Genomic DNA, 16,703 nt, shown 5'->3' with positions numbered 1-16,703 from the left:
AAAGGATCTGGAGAAGGTCTGTATGGAGGAGTGGGCCAAAAAACCCTGCTGCAGTGTGTGCAAACCTGGTCAAGAACTACAGGAAACGTATGATCTCTGTAATTGCAAACCAAGGTTTCTGTACCAAATATGAAGTTCTGCTTTTCTGATGTATCAAATACTTATGTCATGCAATAAAATGCAAATTAATTACTTAAAAATCATACAATGTGATTTTCTGGATTTTTGTTTTAGATTCCGTCTCTCACAGTTGAAGTGTACCTATGATAAAAATTACAGACCTCTACATGCTTTGTAAGTAGTAAAACCTGCAAAATCGGCAGTGTATCAAATACTTGTTCTCCCCACTGTATGTATATATATATGTATATATATATATATATATATATAAGAACTATATACAAAAGTTTGGGGTCACTGAGAAATGTCCTTGTTTGTTTTTGAAAGAAAACCTAGGCAGAGTTCCTCTGTCCAGTGTCTGTGTTCTTTTGCCCATCTTAATATTTTAATTTTTATTGGTCAGTCTGAGATATGGCTTTTTCTTTGCAACTCTGCCTAGAAGGCCAGCATCCCGGGGTCGCCTCTTCACTGTTGACGTTGAGAATGGTGTTTTGCGGGTACTATTTAATGAAGCTGCCAGTTGAGGACTTTTGTGTGTCGTCTGTTTCTCAAACTAGACACTCTAATGTACTTGTCCTCTTGCTCAGTTGTGCACCGGCGCCTCCCACTCCTCTTTCTATTCTTTGTTAGAGACAGTTTGCGCTGTTCTGTAAAGGGAGTAGTACACAGCGTTGTATGAGACCATTTTGAGCCTGTAATCGAACCCACAAATGCTGATGCTCCAGATACTCAACTAGTCTAAAGAAGGCCGGTTTTATTGCTTCTTTAATCAGAACAACAGTTTTCAGCTGTGCTAAAATAATTGCAAAAGGGTTTTCTAATGATCAATTAGCCTTTTAAAATTATAAACTTGGATTAGCTAACACAACGTGCCATTGGAACACAGGAATGATGGTTGCTGATAATGGGCCTCTGTATGCCTATGTAGATATTCCATTAAAAATCTGCCGTTTCCAGCTACAATACTCATTTACAACATTAACAATGTCTACACTGTATTTCTGATCAATTTGATGTTATTTTAATGGACACATTTTATTTATTTATTTTCAAAAACAAGGACATTTCTAAGTGACCCCAAACTTTTGAACTGTTATTTATATATCTAGTATTTATTGATTCCTTTTACTTTCCATCCATTTCCCTACCTGGGGTAACCTCGTCCCTAGGCAAATTGGAAGTGTCTAGTGAACAAGATTATCCATGGGGAATCAGTGCAGTGCAGTAAGTGTGTTTGCTCGTGTCTTCCACTGTGTTTGTGAAACTTTGTGTGTTTTATAACAACACCAATCCAGTTCTGGCTCTAGATCCACTAGAACCAAAGCAGTACATCCCTATTTACTCACACACTCCTAACCTAACACGTTGACACTGAGGTGCTTTTAGCGTCTGTAGCATGATGTGGACTATTTGTGTCGTAGTTGTGTAGGTTGCTTGTTCTGAACGTGAGTACAGATAAACTACTGACAGATCTCCAGTACAGATAAACTACTGACAGATCAACTGACAGATCTCCAGTACAGACAGAGTTACTGGCAGATGGAGTGGCCTTTTTTTGTTGCAAAAGAGGAAACCCAGCAGAACTGGAGCTCCAGTCCCTCTCCTCCCCTGCATCGCCCTCTGGTGGGTGGGAAGAAAATCACACCTCACTCTGCCTCTGCCTCTTCTGCACTAAGGGTTTGCTGCTGTTACTGTATGTTTCTCTCTGGCTGCATCCTAAAATGGCACAATATTCACTACTTGCTCTGGTCAAAAGTAGTGCACTATATAGGGAATAGGGTGCCTCTGTGTTTCTGTGGGGCACTGTGAGTACTGTGTCTCCTCTACACCAGCATGCATTTTAGTGTTGTTCAGGCCCATTGTATACTATAAACACAGCTCTCCCCAGTTCTCATAGGCAAGAAGAAAGAGGCCTGCTTTTGAGTGACTTAACATGCTTGTCTGAGAGGAAGAATTATGGATAAATAAGGAGAAGATGGTCAGTATTGTAGTGATGTTATAAAAGGCACAAGTGTAAGGTTTAGTATGGAGGGTTTAGGGTGGATAGTTTAGGACATGTGCTCACACTGCCCAGTGGCCTTCCACTCCTACAATACTTTAGTGTCTGAATAGGAATGATAGCTTGGTAATGTAGTATCTTAAATGCACATCAGTACATGTAGCACTCTGGCTTCATCAAACATTTGGTATGGGAACCAAGTCACCAACCCTAGAGAATCAGTCCATTGGAAGAATATTGTTTGGAAGAGTAGGTCTTGTTTTTATTTTATTATTATGAAATATTTGGATTATTTTATCTTGGCCAGGTTGGTAATTGGTAAAATTTGTATTTTGTGACAAAGTGTTGAATTTTGAATGCATGAAAAAAATAATGCCTCCAAAAAGAGGCTTCTTTTATCTAGGTGACTTCGAGTTTTTGAAGTTCTGTTGGACTGAAAGGAGCTCAGTTTTCACTCTGTGTCACTCTGGTGCTGCTTTTAACCACAGATATATTTTATTATTTGTGTGTGTGTGTGTGCGTGTGTGTGCGTGCGTGACTCATGTTTGGCTACTGTTATAAGACTGCTACAGTACTAATATAACCCTCTCCAGGGAAGCACACTAAGTGTTGGTGCAATACTTAAACAATTGTAACAGTAAAAATATAAACTTTTTCTTGTGACATTCAGGTGAGCTTTGAAAGAGCGAATAAGAGATGAACAGAAGGGAGTTCAGAAGATAATTCTTAGTATGTGAGGATGGTGGAACTGAGAGAAGATGTTGGTTTCCTTGGTTTCCAAATTGAGATGGTACTTTTGACCCTATTTGTGATGCGGGCGTATGCCCGGCATGGTAGATTCTTGATTGCTTGAAACGCATGATCCCTCTGGTTGCAAGTTGCATCACATACTTACAAAGATGCAAACACAATTTCAGGATGCCCTAAAAAGTGTCTACAATACCTAACTGTCTATATGTCTCACTAAAGGTAAATATATTGTACAGTGTGGCATAATATTATGTCTAATTTGATATATTTTCTTGTAGCATAAATCACGAGTGCTTGCATTTTCTACAGAAGTGTGTGTTCTTCATCGTTCCGTAGAAGACGTGTCGTAGTAGAGAATATCATCCTGCCGTAGAAGACGTGTCGTAGTAGAGAATATCATCCTGCCGTAGAAGACGTGTCGTAGTAGAGAATATCATTGTGTCGTAGTAGAGAATATCATCCTGCCGTAGAAGACGTGTCGTAGTAGAGAATATCATCCTGCCGACGAAGATGTGTCGTAGTAGAAAATATGACAGTGAGTCAGATTTGTTGATGTCTCGCCAGCCTCTCTCTGATACTGAGACTTAATATCAGTCTGTTGGCCATGAGTCTGAATTAAGAAACATTCACAGAGAACAGGAGGCCTTCACTTATTGTTTACGGGTGGTGTGGCCATAGAAATATACTGTTCCAGGTGGTCAAAAGACCATGGCCTGAGGGGCTTTGTCCCTTCTAGCGATTATATTTCTGAGTGTAGCGCCTATTTTGGGCAGTGATAATCATTGAGCAAAATGCCTCTTATCCCTTTTTGCCTTCTAACATAAACCCACCTCCCCTCCTTCTCTGTGAACTAGATATTTTCTCACGTCTCATCTCCAACCTGGGGTGCAGAAGCTTTATAGTCGTCATCTCAACTTTTTAAGGGAGATTTTTTATTATAACATTGTTAATTTTAATGGGGAGCTGTGTGACTTAGTTTTGTAATGTGGTGGTTGGGTTATTGAGGTGTTGTTGGATAATGTTGGAGCAAGTTACTTAAAGTGGTTGTTCATAGCTTCCTTTGTCTCTACCATGTCATGTGTGTGGTTTAGTTTATCATTATGCTTATTGTGTTGTCTTTTAAACTGATGAAAAGTAATTAAAGAAGAGGTTGAAGCCCAAGAAATAGGATGCAGTAGCATCTCAGAGGCCTGTTTTGCCACCATTGACCTTCATTTGATGGAATATATGTTTTGTGTTTTCTATTCATATATTTTTTTTTAAGAAAGTGATCTGAAAATGTATGTTGGTATAGGACTGGTCTGTTGGGTTTCTGTTAATTTGCCCTCTGAAGTTAATTACAATTGGTTTTATTTTAAATTTGTAAAGCATGTTTTCTACTTTACTCTCTCGAAGGGTATTTGCTACTGAGCATTGTTGGTGAAAAATCTGTGTATGGTTCTGTGATTCCTGCTATTTTTATGATGATACAGTACAACCTCTCACAGGCAGCATTTGTTGTCTGATAATCCTTCTTTCTAGAATACCCCACTGACTGTGTATGTTTAAAGATATTGCTTTGTTCTGTTGACATACTCTAACACTATCGTGTGAGTGGAGAGCATTTTTATTTTTAACTCTGACCATTATTTTTGCACACATGTAGCCTTGTGCTATCGTCGCCACTATAATAGAGTGAAAATAGAATGTCTTATGTTTCATTCTGTATGAGTTGTGTATGGGGTGAGATGGACTACATTCACTGAATTCTTATCTATTTTAAAGTAACTGCCCAGATGTTCCAGATTTCTATGAAGTATGACCTATAATTACTTACAATATGAGTGAAGTGGTTTTCCTTCCAATTATTATTTTTAAATTACCTTAAAAAGCTGCTTTCCTGTGTCGGAATGATGGGTGTGTACAACAACAACAAAATGGTGTGGGCGTATACCGGTCAAAAATATTCTTGCAAGTCGACCGCTGGTATGCCAGCTCAGCCTCCTCTAGACCTCTGATTGGCCAGCTCATCCTCAGGGAGATGACATGTTCTATGAGGAAATAGCAAGCGTTTTTGAAAAGGTCTGTTTGAGATAGTTTGAGGTGGGGTTGTTGTTTTTTTTCTCCAATGTATGCTTCGGCCACAAACGAGTATAGGACAAGTCAACATTAGTTGGATACGAGTTAACTAAATATGAACTTTTAAGTGAGATTTTCACTTGGCAGTTACTTTAAGATGTTTTTCCCAAGTGCAATATTTAGATGTGTTGTCACAAGCGTTCTATTATAAAGGCTATCATGGTTAACTAAAATATCAATGCATCCTTTATTCTGTGGACTTTAGTGTCACTTGCAGTAAAATGTTAATAACATTAGATTGCTTTCCTTTTACTCTTTTTTGGTGCCCATTCCCAGAGCAGGTAAGCATTTTGTTTTTACTCCCTTCCATATGTATTTGGACAGCATTTTAGATTTGAGTTAGAATGTCAGATTTTATTTGAGGGTATTTTCATACATATCTGTTTTGCCATTTAGACATCAAATAACTTTATGTATCTAGGCCCCACATTTGAAGAAGTCATAAGTATTTGGACAAATTCACTTAGTGTATCAAAGTAGTCAAACGTTAAGTATTTGGTCCCATATTACTTACACGCAATGACTACATCAAGTTTGTGACTCTACAAACTTGTTGGATGCATTTGCGGTTTGTTTTGCTTGTGTTTTGGTTTATGTTTTGCCCAATAGGGACTGAATAGGAAGAGTCACGTCATCAAAAAACTCTGCCGCTGGAATGACCCGCAGCAAACTGTCTGCCTAGTAATGCCATGACTGCCCGATTTAGCCTGCTACAGTAGCAGGGCAAATGTATATTTTTATTAGAATTTAAATGACAATACAAATAAACATAGGATATCAATACAAATATATGTTCAATATATGAACATTTTGGTTGAGTACCTCCTACTTCTTTCCAATGTGAGTGGAGGTGCAACCTAAAAATGTGTAGACATCATTGGACAGGAAAAGGCGCAGCGCTCACTCACCATATTTTTCTTTGTTTTTTTTATTAGACAAGTTTAAAACATTGACGTTTCATCCTTCATTGGCCTTCTTCAGAATCAATAATAAATCTGAAGAAGGCCGAAACGTAAATCTTTTAAACTTGTCTAATAAAACGACACATTTTTCCTCTCCAACAATATATGACAAATAAAACGGTCACACTTTTATTTGGATTGTCCCATATACAAATATAATCAATAAACAGGTAGGATATCAACACATCTTTTCAACATGGTTAGAGAGTAACTGATAACATCTAATCAGTTACATGTAAACTGATTACAAAACTAACTAAAATCAGTTACCAGCAAAATATTTTTTACTTGGATTACTTTTAAATTCAGAAAGGATGTTTGCAAAAAAAAACATGCCACCTTTCTGTTTTCTAAATGACATTCAATTCAGCATTGAAAATAGGAGCAAGTTTAAGTTTGTTCCACCTGAGCAGAGTATGTGAACGGAGTTGAGCGGTCGGAAATCGCGCACATTGGTCATGGAGCAGCTCCAGCTCTCCACATTCTTTCCAACGGCTCCTCCAAAAACTACTCTGCGCTCACAGATAATAAAGCTGCCGCTCACAATTTAACCAAACCATATGATTTGAATGAAACGTATTTGAATAAACATGAAAAGGTGAATGTAAGTAGCACTCATCATTTCAAATAGGTTACATGTCGTATTAAACGGCATATAAACACTTTAAATAGGTCAGGAGCTAGACAGGGAGCCTAAGAAGGAATGAAAATGAATTATTCTGGCTATTTATTTCAATTATTTCAAGGCTATAGCCTACAAATAAATACATTGTGAAGCATTTGCGAGTGCGACACTAGGCTGGTAGGGACATAAAGCGCTCAGCAATAAACAACATTTCGTTGTATTAAATCATAGTCTATAAATTGCGCATATAGGCTGGGACTTACTTAGAATTAAATACAAATTAAAGGAAACATGCCTTATTAGGCTCAGTCTACAGTGCGTTTTAATTCATTTTTAGAAACACGAGTTTGGCCAGAGTCTGTGGCTTCAGGCTCATGCGATGGTGCCTGGAGAGCAGGACAGCAGCGGAGAATATCCTCTCCATTCTTGCAGAGCCACTGGAGAAGCTTAACACCCTTAGAGCTACTCTTGCCAGGCTGGGCAGAGATGCAGATTTTTCTATGTATTTTTTTATTTACAGTGCATTCAGGATGTATTCAGACCCCTTGACTTTTTCCACATTTTGTTACAGCCTTATTCTAAAATGTATTAAATAGTTTTTTCCCTCATCAATCTACTCACAATACCCCATAATGACAAAGAAAAAGCAGGTTTTTAGAAATTGTTGGAAATGTATCAAAAAATAAACTGCTATCACATTTACATACTGGTCAAAAGTTTTAAAACACCTACTCATTCAAGAGTTTTTATTTTTACTATTTTCTACATTGTAGAATAATGGTGAAGACATCAAAACTATGAAATAACACATGTAATTATGTAGTAACCAAAAAGGTGTTAAGCAAAACAAAATATATTTTAGATTCTTCAAAGTAGCCACCCTTTGCCTTGATGACACCTTTGCACGCTCTTGGCATTCTCTCAACCAGCTTCCTGGAATGCTTTTCCAACAGTCTTGAAGGAGTTCCCACATATGCTGAGCACTTGTTGGCTGCTTTTCCGTCACTCTACAGTCCGACTCATCCCAAACCATCTCAATTCGGTTGAGGTCAGGGGATTGTGGAGGCCAGGTCATCTGATGCAGCACTCCATCACTCTCCTTGGTAAAATAGCCCTTACACAGCCTGGAGGTGTGTTGGGTCATTGTCCTGTTGAAAAACAAATAGTCCCACTAAGCCCAAACCAGATGGGATGGCGTATTGCTGCAGAATTCTGTGGTAGCCATGCTGGTTAAGTGTGCCTTGAATTCTAAATAAATCACTGACAGTGTCACCAGCAAGGCACCCCCACACCATCACACCTCCTCCTCCATGCTTCACAGTGGGAAATACACTTGCGGAAGATCATCCGTTCACCCACACCGCGTCTCACAAAGACAGCGGTTGGAACCAAAAATCACCTGTTTGGACAAATTTCCACCGGTCTAATTTTCATTGCTCGTGTTTCTTGGCCCAAGCAAGCCTCTTCTTCTTATTGGTGTCCTTTAGTAGTGGTTTCTTTGCAACAATTCGACCATGAAGGTCTGATTCACACAGTCTCCTCTGAACAGTTGATGTTGAGATGTGTCTGTTACTTGAACTCTGAAGTATTTATTTGGGCTGCAATTTCTGAGGCTGGTAACTCTAATGAACTTATCCTCTGCAGCAGAGGTAAATATGGGTCTTCCATTCCTGTGGCGGTCCTCATGAGAGCCAGTTTCATCAAAGCGCTTGATGGTTTTTGCGACTGCACTTGAAGAAACTTTCAAAGTTCTTGAAATGTTCCGTATTGACTGACCTTCATGTCTTAAAGCACTGATGGACTGTCGTTTCTCTCTGCTTATTTGAGCTGTTCTTGCCATAATATGGACTTGGTTTTTACCAAATAGAGCTATCTTCTGTATACCACCCCTACCTTGTCACAACACAACTGATGGCTCAAACGCATTTAGAAGGAAAGAAATTCCACAAATTAACCGTTTAAGAAGCCACACCTGTTTATTGAAATGCAGTAGCAGGCTCTTTCCTCTGGTCTAAAAAAAAGAGCCCAAAGCCCCAGGGCAGTGATTTGGGACATTACCCTCTGTAGGGTACGTCTTTTGGAGGGGACGTTAAACAGGTGTCCTGACTCTGGTCACTAAAGATTCCATGGCGCTTATCGTAAGAGTAGGGGTTTTAACCCTGTGTCCTGGCTAAATTCCCAATCTGGCCATCATACCATCATAGCCACCTAATCATCCCCAGCTTCCAATTGGCTCATTAATCCCCCCTCCTCTCCCCTGTAACTATTCCCCAGGTCGTTGCTGTAAATGGGAAGTGTTCTCAGTCAATTTACCTAGTCAAATTGGGGATAAAAAAAAGATTGCATCTTGTTATTAATCTGTTTATTGTTATGAATAAGCTTGTCCATCATATCCCCCATGTGCACAAATTACTAATCTGCTTGCAATGCAATACTTCAACCACTAGAAGTTGTGCGTACACATGGTCTAAAGTTTACGGGAAGGTGAGCACATTTTCACGTCAAGTTCAGTTTTTGTAAATGCCCACTTTCGCATGAAAACTGGCACACGCATGTTTTGGGGTCTATTTTTGTACTTATGCATGATTTATTAATGAGGCCCCTTCTGCCAGGAGAATGATATTTCCACTAGTCCTGACATGGTTTTGAAACCTGTTCAGAAGTCTTGCTCCCATAAATGTGCTGTGTCAAAGGCATACCCGGCTCCACAAGGGGGTTAAAGGGTGCTTAGCCCCCTAACTTGAAACCTTTGCCCCCTCAGTTTCAGTTTTATGTCCAACTATAAAAATAGCAAAAAAGTAAGAAATTGAGTGACAGGTTGGCGCAAAATCTGTATCTCCGCTGCGCTGTGTCAGTACAATGGACAGAGCACGCCAGGGTATGTGAAGGGGGGCTTTCCAACTTCCGGCGCCGAAAAGAGATGGCCGCCTCGCTTCGCGTTCCTTGGAAAATATGCAGTATTTTGTTTTTTTATGTGTTATTTCTTACATCGGTACCCCAGGTAATCTTAGGTTTCATTACATACAGTCGGGAGGAACTACTGAATATACGATTAACGTCAACTCATCATCGTTCCTACCAGGAATATGACTTTCCCGAAACGGATCCAGTGTTTTGCCTTCCACCCAATACAATGGATCTGATCCCAGCCGGCGACCCTGTGCGACGCCGAAAAAGGGGCAAACGAGGCGGTCTCGTGGTCAGGCTTCGGAGACGGGCACATCGCGCTCCACTCCCTAGCATACTACTCGCCAATGTCCAGTCTCTTGACAATAAGGTTGACGAAATCCGAGCACGGGTAGCATTCCAGAGAGACATCAGGGATTGCAACGTGCTCTGCTTCACGGAAACATGGCTAACTCAAGAGACGCTAACGGAGTCGATGCAGCCAGCTGGTTTCTTCATGCATCGCGCCGACAGAAACAAACATCTTTCCGGTAAGAAGAGGGGCGGGGGGGTATGCCTTATGATTAACGAGACGTGGTGTGATCATCATAACAACACACAGGAACTCAAGTCATTCTGTTCACCTGATCTAGAACTCCTCACAATCAAATGTCGACCGCATTATCTACCAAGGGAATTCTCTTCAATCATAATCACAGCCGTATATATTCCCCCCCAAGCAGACACATCGATGGCCCTGAACGAACTTTATCTGACTCTTTGTAAACTGGAAACCACACACCCTGAGGCTGCATTCATCGTAGCTGGGGATTTTAACAAGGCTAATCTAAAAACAAAACTCCCTAAATTCTATCAGCATATCGATTGTGCTACCAGGGCTGGAAAAACCCTAGATCATTGTTATACTAATTTCCGCGACGTATATAAGGCCCTCCCCCGCCCCCCTTTCGGAAAAGCTGACCACGACTCCATTTTGTTGATTCCAGCCTACAAACAGAAACTCAAACAACAAGCTCCCGCGCTCAGGTCTGTTCAACGCTGGTCCGACCAATCTGAATCCACGCTTCAAGACTGCTTCGATCACGCGGATTGGAATATGTTCCGCATTGCGTCCAACAACAATATTGACGAATATGCTGATTCGGTGAGCGAGTTCATTAGGAAGTGCATTGACGATGTCGTACCCACAGCAACGATTAAAACATTCCCAAACCAGAAACCGTGGATTGACGGCAGCATTCGCGTGAAACTGAAAGCGCGAACCACTGCTTTTAACCAGGGCAAGGTGACCGGAAGCATGACCGAATACAAACAGTGTAGCTATTCTCTCCGCAAGGCAATCAAACAGGCTAAGTCCCAGTACAGAGACAAAATCGAGTCGCAATTCAACAGCTCAGACACAAGAGGTATGTGGCAGGGTCTACAGTCAATCACGGATTACAAAAAGAAAACCAGCCCCGTCGCGGACCAGGATGTCTTGCTCCCAGACAGGCTAAACAACTTTTTTGCCCGCTTTGAGGACAATACAGTGCCACTGACACGGCCCCCTACCAAAACCTGCGGGCTCTCCTTCACTGCAGCCGAGGTGAGTAAAACATTTAAACGTGTTAACCCTCGCAAGGCTGCAGGCCCAGACGGCATTCCCAGCCGCGTCCTCAGAGCATGCGCAGACCAGCTGGCTGGTGTGTTTACGGACATATTCAATCAATCCTTATCCCAGTCTGCTGTTCCCACATGCTTCAAGAGGGCCACCATTGTTCCTGTTCCCAAGAAAGCTAAGGTAACTGAGCTAAACGACTACCGCCCCGTAGCACTCACTTCCGTCATCATGAAGTGCTTTGAGAGACTAGTCAAGGACCATATCACCTCCACCCTACCGGACACCCTAGACCCACTCCAATTTGCTTACCGACCCAATAGGTCCACAGACGACGCAATCGCAACCACACTGCACACTGCCCTAACCCATCTGGACAAGAGGAATACCCATGTGAGAATGCTGTTCATCGATTACAGCTCAGCATTTAACACCATAGTACCCTCCAAACTCGTCATCAAGCTCGAGACCCTGGGTCTCGACCCCGCCCTGTGCAACTGGGTCCTGGACTTCCTGACGGGCCGCCCCCAGGTGGTGAGGGTAGGTAACATCTCCACCCCGCTGATCCTCAACACTGGGGCCCCACAAGGGTGCGTTCTGAGCCCTCTCCTGTACTCCCTGTTCACCCACGACTGCGTGGCCATGCACGCCTCCAACTCAATCATCAAGTTTGCGGATGACACTACAGTGGTAGGCTTGATTACCAACAACGACGAGACGGCCTACAGGGAGGAGGTGAGGGCCCTCGGAGTGTGGTGTCAGGAAAATAACCTCACACTCAACGTCAACAAAACAAAGGAGATGATTGTGGACTTCAGGAAACAGCAGAGGGAGCACCCCCCTATCCACATCGACGGGTCAGTAGTGGAGAAGGTGGAAAGTTTTAAGTTCCTCGGTGTACACATCACGGACAAACTGAATTGGTCCACCCACACAGACAGCGTTGTGAAGAAGGCGCAGCAGCGCCTCTTCAACCTCAGGAGGCTGAAGAAATTCGGCTTGTCACCAAAAGCACTCACAAACTTCTACAGATGCACAATCGAGAGCATCCTGTCGGGCTGTATCACCGCCTGGTACGGCAACTGCTCCGCCCACAACCGTAAGGCTCTCCAGAGGGTAGTGAGGTCTGCAGAACGCATCACCGGGGGCAAACTACCTGCCCTCCAGGACACCTACACCACCCGATGTCACAGGAAGGCCATAAAGATCATCAAGGACAACAACCACCCAAGCCACTGCCTGTTCACCCCGCTATCATCCAGAAGGCGAGGTCAGTACAGGTGCATCAAAGCAGGGACCGAGAGACTGAAAAACAGCTTCTATCTCAAGGCCATCAGACTGTTAAACAGCCACCACTAACATTTAGCGGCCGCTGCCAACATACTGACTCAACTCCAGCCACTTTAAAAATGGGAATTGATGGAAATTATGTAAAAATGTACCACTAGCCACTTTAAACAATGCCACTTAATATAATGTTTACATACCCTACATTACCCATCTCATATGTATATACTGTACTCTATATCATCTACTGCATCTTGCCATCTTTATGTAATACATGTACCACTAGCCACTTTAAACTATGCCACTTTATGTTTACATACCCTACAGTACTCATCTCATATGTATATACCGTACTCTATACCATCTACTGCATCTTGCCATGCCGTTCTGTACCACCACTCATTCATATATCTTTATGTACATATTCTTTATCCCTTTACACTTGTGTGTGTGTATAAGGTAGTAGTTGTGGAATTGTTAGGTTAGATTACTTGTTGGTTATTACTGCATTGTCGGAACTAGAAGCACAAGCATTTCGCTACACTCGCATTAACATCTGCTAACCATGTGTATGTGACTAATAAAATTTGATTTGATTTGAAAGCCACTGGGGCTGTTAGGTATGGCTCCTTTGGTCTTCCATAAAAAGCGGGGGGGAAACGGTTCTCTGTGGTAGGCGAAGTGAATAACAACATACGCCTCTGCCTATAATATTTGATTTTGGGCTGTAATATTTGATTTTGGGCGGGGTCAATTTTACCATTAGAGCTGCTTCACTCAACTCTGCCTCACGCCCCACACCACTACAGAGCTAGCTTCTTAGCTAGCAGTAAAAAGTGTTAGTGTTATTAGCCTTAGCCTATTTAGCTAGCAGGAACCAGCTAATCTGCCACTGCCATGATGGATATCAGAAATTGGCCTCGCCAAAGTACCCAAACAAAGCCAAAGAAGAGCATTGAGTAGCAGCAGGATCAAACCACTGAGGCTGTCACAAAGCCCAGCAGCAATGATGCTGCTGAGCTCTAGCTAGTTCCGCGTGCAGAGCCTTCACCCTCTTCCACAAGTGCTGCCAGGATAATGGCTGCACAGCCCCCTCCACCTATGGCTGTTCCTTATGATCTTGGAACAGAGGAGCCAGCCTCTAAAATCCTACCCTAGTCCCAGGTTTCCTGTCCAAAAACTTTAATTTAATAGCAATTGGTTCAGAGGAAGAGAGTGGCTGGAGTACTCGGTTACTGCAAATGCTGCATTTTGTATCCCTTGTCGAAACACTTTTTAATGATGGGTAGCTGGCAAGAAATCACATGTATGTGTCGGCGATTGTGGACATTATTGAGTTACTTGTTTCAAACCAGCAACCACTGAGGGGGACATTGGACACGATAGAGTCAATGGGGGAGGGGGGCAGTGGACTTTTCTTGTCTGATGGAATACACTTTCCGAAAAGACAAGGAACTTGCCAAGGGGTTTAGCACCATACCCCACAGTGCCACATACATGTCACACAATATTCAAAATGAAATCCTAGGGCTCATTGGTGAGATTGTCACTGAGGAAGCTGCATGCTAAAACTCATTTTCCACTTTGACAAACCTGTTCAGTCAGCACAGAAGAAGCATACTACACCCGAGGATAGCTCAACTAATCCAACTGGCATTTGATTTTGGGGAGAATGGAATGATCGATTCCTCAGGAAGTTCCACAGAGCATCAAGGAGGCTTCAACTGTTCTGAAGGGTAAGAAACAATCTAGCTGGTTGTTTATCATAAAGAATCTTGCTTTAGTGTGTAGGGCGCTGTCTATGGTGCTGATAGAGCATTGCGAAGATTTCGTGCCAACTTGTAACTTTTTGGTCAGAAGCATTTTAACTTTTATGTTTGTGGTATAGCGTGATATAAGCAGCATTCAATATAATTCCAATGCAAGAACCCAAATGATGCCCCTGAGTATAGCTACAGTACATATCGGTAAGTTTCATCATAGAAATCGATACATTCTATTATGGTTTTCTTGGTAGCCTATTGGTTTTCGTGGTTGTAAATGGAACCGTACATATTGGAAATGTGTTTAAGGTAGGTTGGCATTGCTTAATTGATTACGTGGGTCGAATTTGATTGTCAGAAGTGTTTTGTGCCATATCACAACTTGTTATAGGACTATTTATTTGGCAAGACAGCTGTGCATGGCTGCATTGCACTGTAGTAGGCTGTGTTTTGGTTATTTGGATCTCCATTAGCCTTTTGTTTAATGTGTTTGTTGACTGTTAATGTAACTAGCCTACATATAGATTGTTTCATGCCTTGATTGATCTGATTTTTAGTTTACTCGGCCTACTACTGTACTTGGTACCGCTGTTTTGTTCTCATTCATTCATTTGGTATTCTAAGCCAAAATGCTATTCAGTATTTTTGTTTCCATACATGAATAACTAGGCTACTACTTACAGCATTTAGTTAGCATTATTTTGGCAAGACAGCTGTGTGTAAGGCTGAATTCACATAGGCTGTTTGCAGTAGGGTAATTCACCTATCTACTATATCTTGTAGCCTATATTCATTACCAAAACGGCCTTGCTTTAATGTATAGGGCGATGTCCATTGTGCTGATACAGCGCAGCGGTGACAGGCTACATATTTCGCACCAACCTGACTGTCACTTCAAAAGCACTCAATGATCTCAGTCTCTGCATTTTAACTTTGTTTATTGTGATATAGCTTGATATAAGCAGAATTCAATATAATTCCAATGCAAGAACCCCTCAAAATTGTGCCCCTTTGCCGATTTCAACTGTCCCCTCGCTTTATCCTGCCGCTCCCTTAGCCACTTTATCCTGCCGCTCCCTTAGCCACTTTATCCTGCCGCCCCCTTAGCCACTTTATCCTGCCGCCCCCTTAGCCACTTTATCCTGCCGCCCCCTTAGCCACTTTATCCTGCCGCCCCCTTAGCCACTTTATCCTGCCGCCCCCTTAGCCACTTTATCCTGCCGCTCCCTTAGCCACTTTATCCTGCCGGCCCCTTAGCCACTTTATCCTGCCGCCCCCTTAGCCACTTTATCCTGCCGCCCCCTTAGCCACTTTATCCTGCCGCCCCCTTAGCCACTTTATCCTGCCGCCCCCTTAGCCACTTTATCCTGCCGCCCCCTTAGCCACTTTATCCTGCCGCCCCCTTAGCCACTTTATCCTGCCGCTCCCTTAGCCACTTTATCCTGCCGCCCCCTTAGCCACTTTATCCTGCCGCCCCCTTAGCCACTTTATCCTGCCGCCCCCTTAGCCACTTTATCCTGCCGCCCCCTTAGCCACTTTATCCTGCCGCCCCCTTAGCCACTTTATCCTGCCGCCCCCTTAGCCACTTTATCCTGCCGCCCCCTTAGCCACTTTATCCTGCCGCCCCCTTAGCCACTTTATCCTGCCGCCCCCTTAGCCACTTTATCCTGCCGCCCCCTTAGCCACTTTATCCTGCCGCCCCCTTAGCCACTTTATCCTGCCGCCCCCTTAGCCACTTTATCCTGCCGCCCCCTTAGCCACTTTATCCTGCCGCCCCCTTAGCCACTTTATCCTGCCGCCCCCTTAGCCACTTTATCCTGCCGCCCCCTTAGCCACTTTATCCTGCCGCCCCCTTAGCCACTTTATCCTGCCGCCCCCTTAGCCACTTTATCCTGCCGCCCCCTTAGCCACTTTATCCTGCCGCCCCCTTAGCCACTTTATCCTGCCGCCCCCTTAGCCACTTTATCCTGCCACCACTTTATCCTGGCGCCGGGTCTGGTCAAAGGACCCTTTGATAGTAAATAAAATTGACTTCATTGGAAAGGTTATCAACATGACTCGGATTGTGAAAAGCAGAAATGCCATGTTGAAGATTATTGTGGATATGGCAACAGAGTTATTAGTGGCAACAGATGTTAACAGAATGTAGCAGCATACCACTCTGCATCCTACTGCTGGCTTGCTTCTGAAGCTAGTTGGTCCTGGTCAGTCCCTGGATGGGAGACTAGATGCTGCTGGAAGTGGTGTTGTAGGGCCAGTAGGAGGCACCCTTTCCTCTGGTCTAAAACAAATATCCCAATGCCCCATGGCAGTGATTGGGGACATTGCCTTGTGTAGGGTGCTGTCTTTTGGATGGGACGTTAAACGGGTGTCCTTACTCTCTGGTTACTAAAGATCCCATGGCACTTATTGTAAGAGTAGGGTGTTAACCCTGGTGTCCTGGCTAAATTTCCCAATCTGGCCTTCATACCATCATGGCCACCTAATCATCCCCAGCTTCCAATTGGCTCATTCATCCCCCTCCTCTCCCCTGTAACTATTCCCCAGGTCGTTGCTGTAAATGAGAATGTGTTCT

At 43.0% G+C, this 16,703-nt stretch overlaps 1 long non-coding RNA gene across 1 annotated transcript; it reads right to left on the bottom strand.

Annotated features, from left to right (window-relative positions):
- Positions 1–2,628: 2,628 nt before the first annotated feature.
- On the bottom strand, positions 2,629–5,214 carry LOC139571199 (uncharacterized). Its single transcript, XR_011674252.1, has 2 exons — positions 3,345–5,214; positions 2,629–3,270 (listed from the first exon to the last, which is right to left on the bottom strand). It is a non-coding gene; the product is annotated as an uncharacterized lncRNA (long non-coding RNA).
- Positions 5,215–16,703: the final 11,489 nt, after the last annotated feature.

This window comes from Salvelinus alpinus, chromosome 3, assembly GCF_045679555.1.
Source record: "Salvelinus alpinus chromosome 3, SLU_Salpinus.1, whole genome shotgun sequence".
Taxonomy (NCBI): Eukaryota; Metazoa; Chordata; class Actinopteri; order Salmoniformes; family Salmonidae; genus Salvelinus; species Salvelinus alpinus.
Note: the sequence above shows the minus strand (reverse complement) of the source record. Positions and strands in the feature narration are given on the sequence as shown.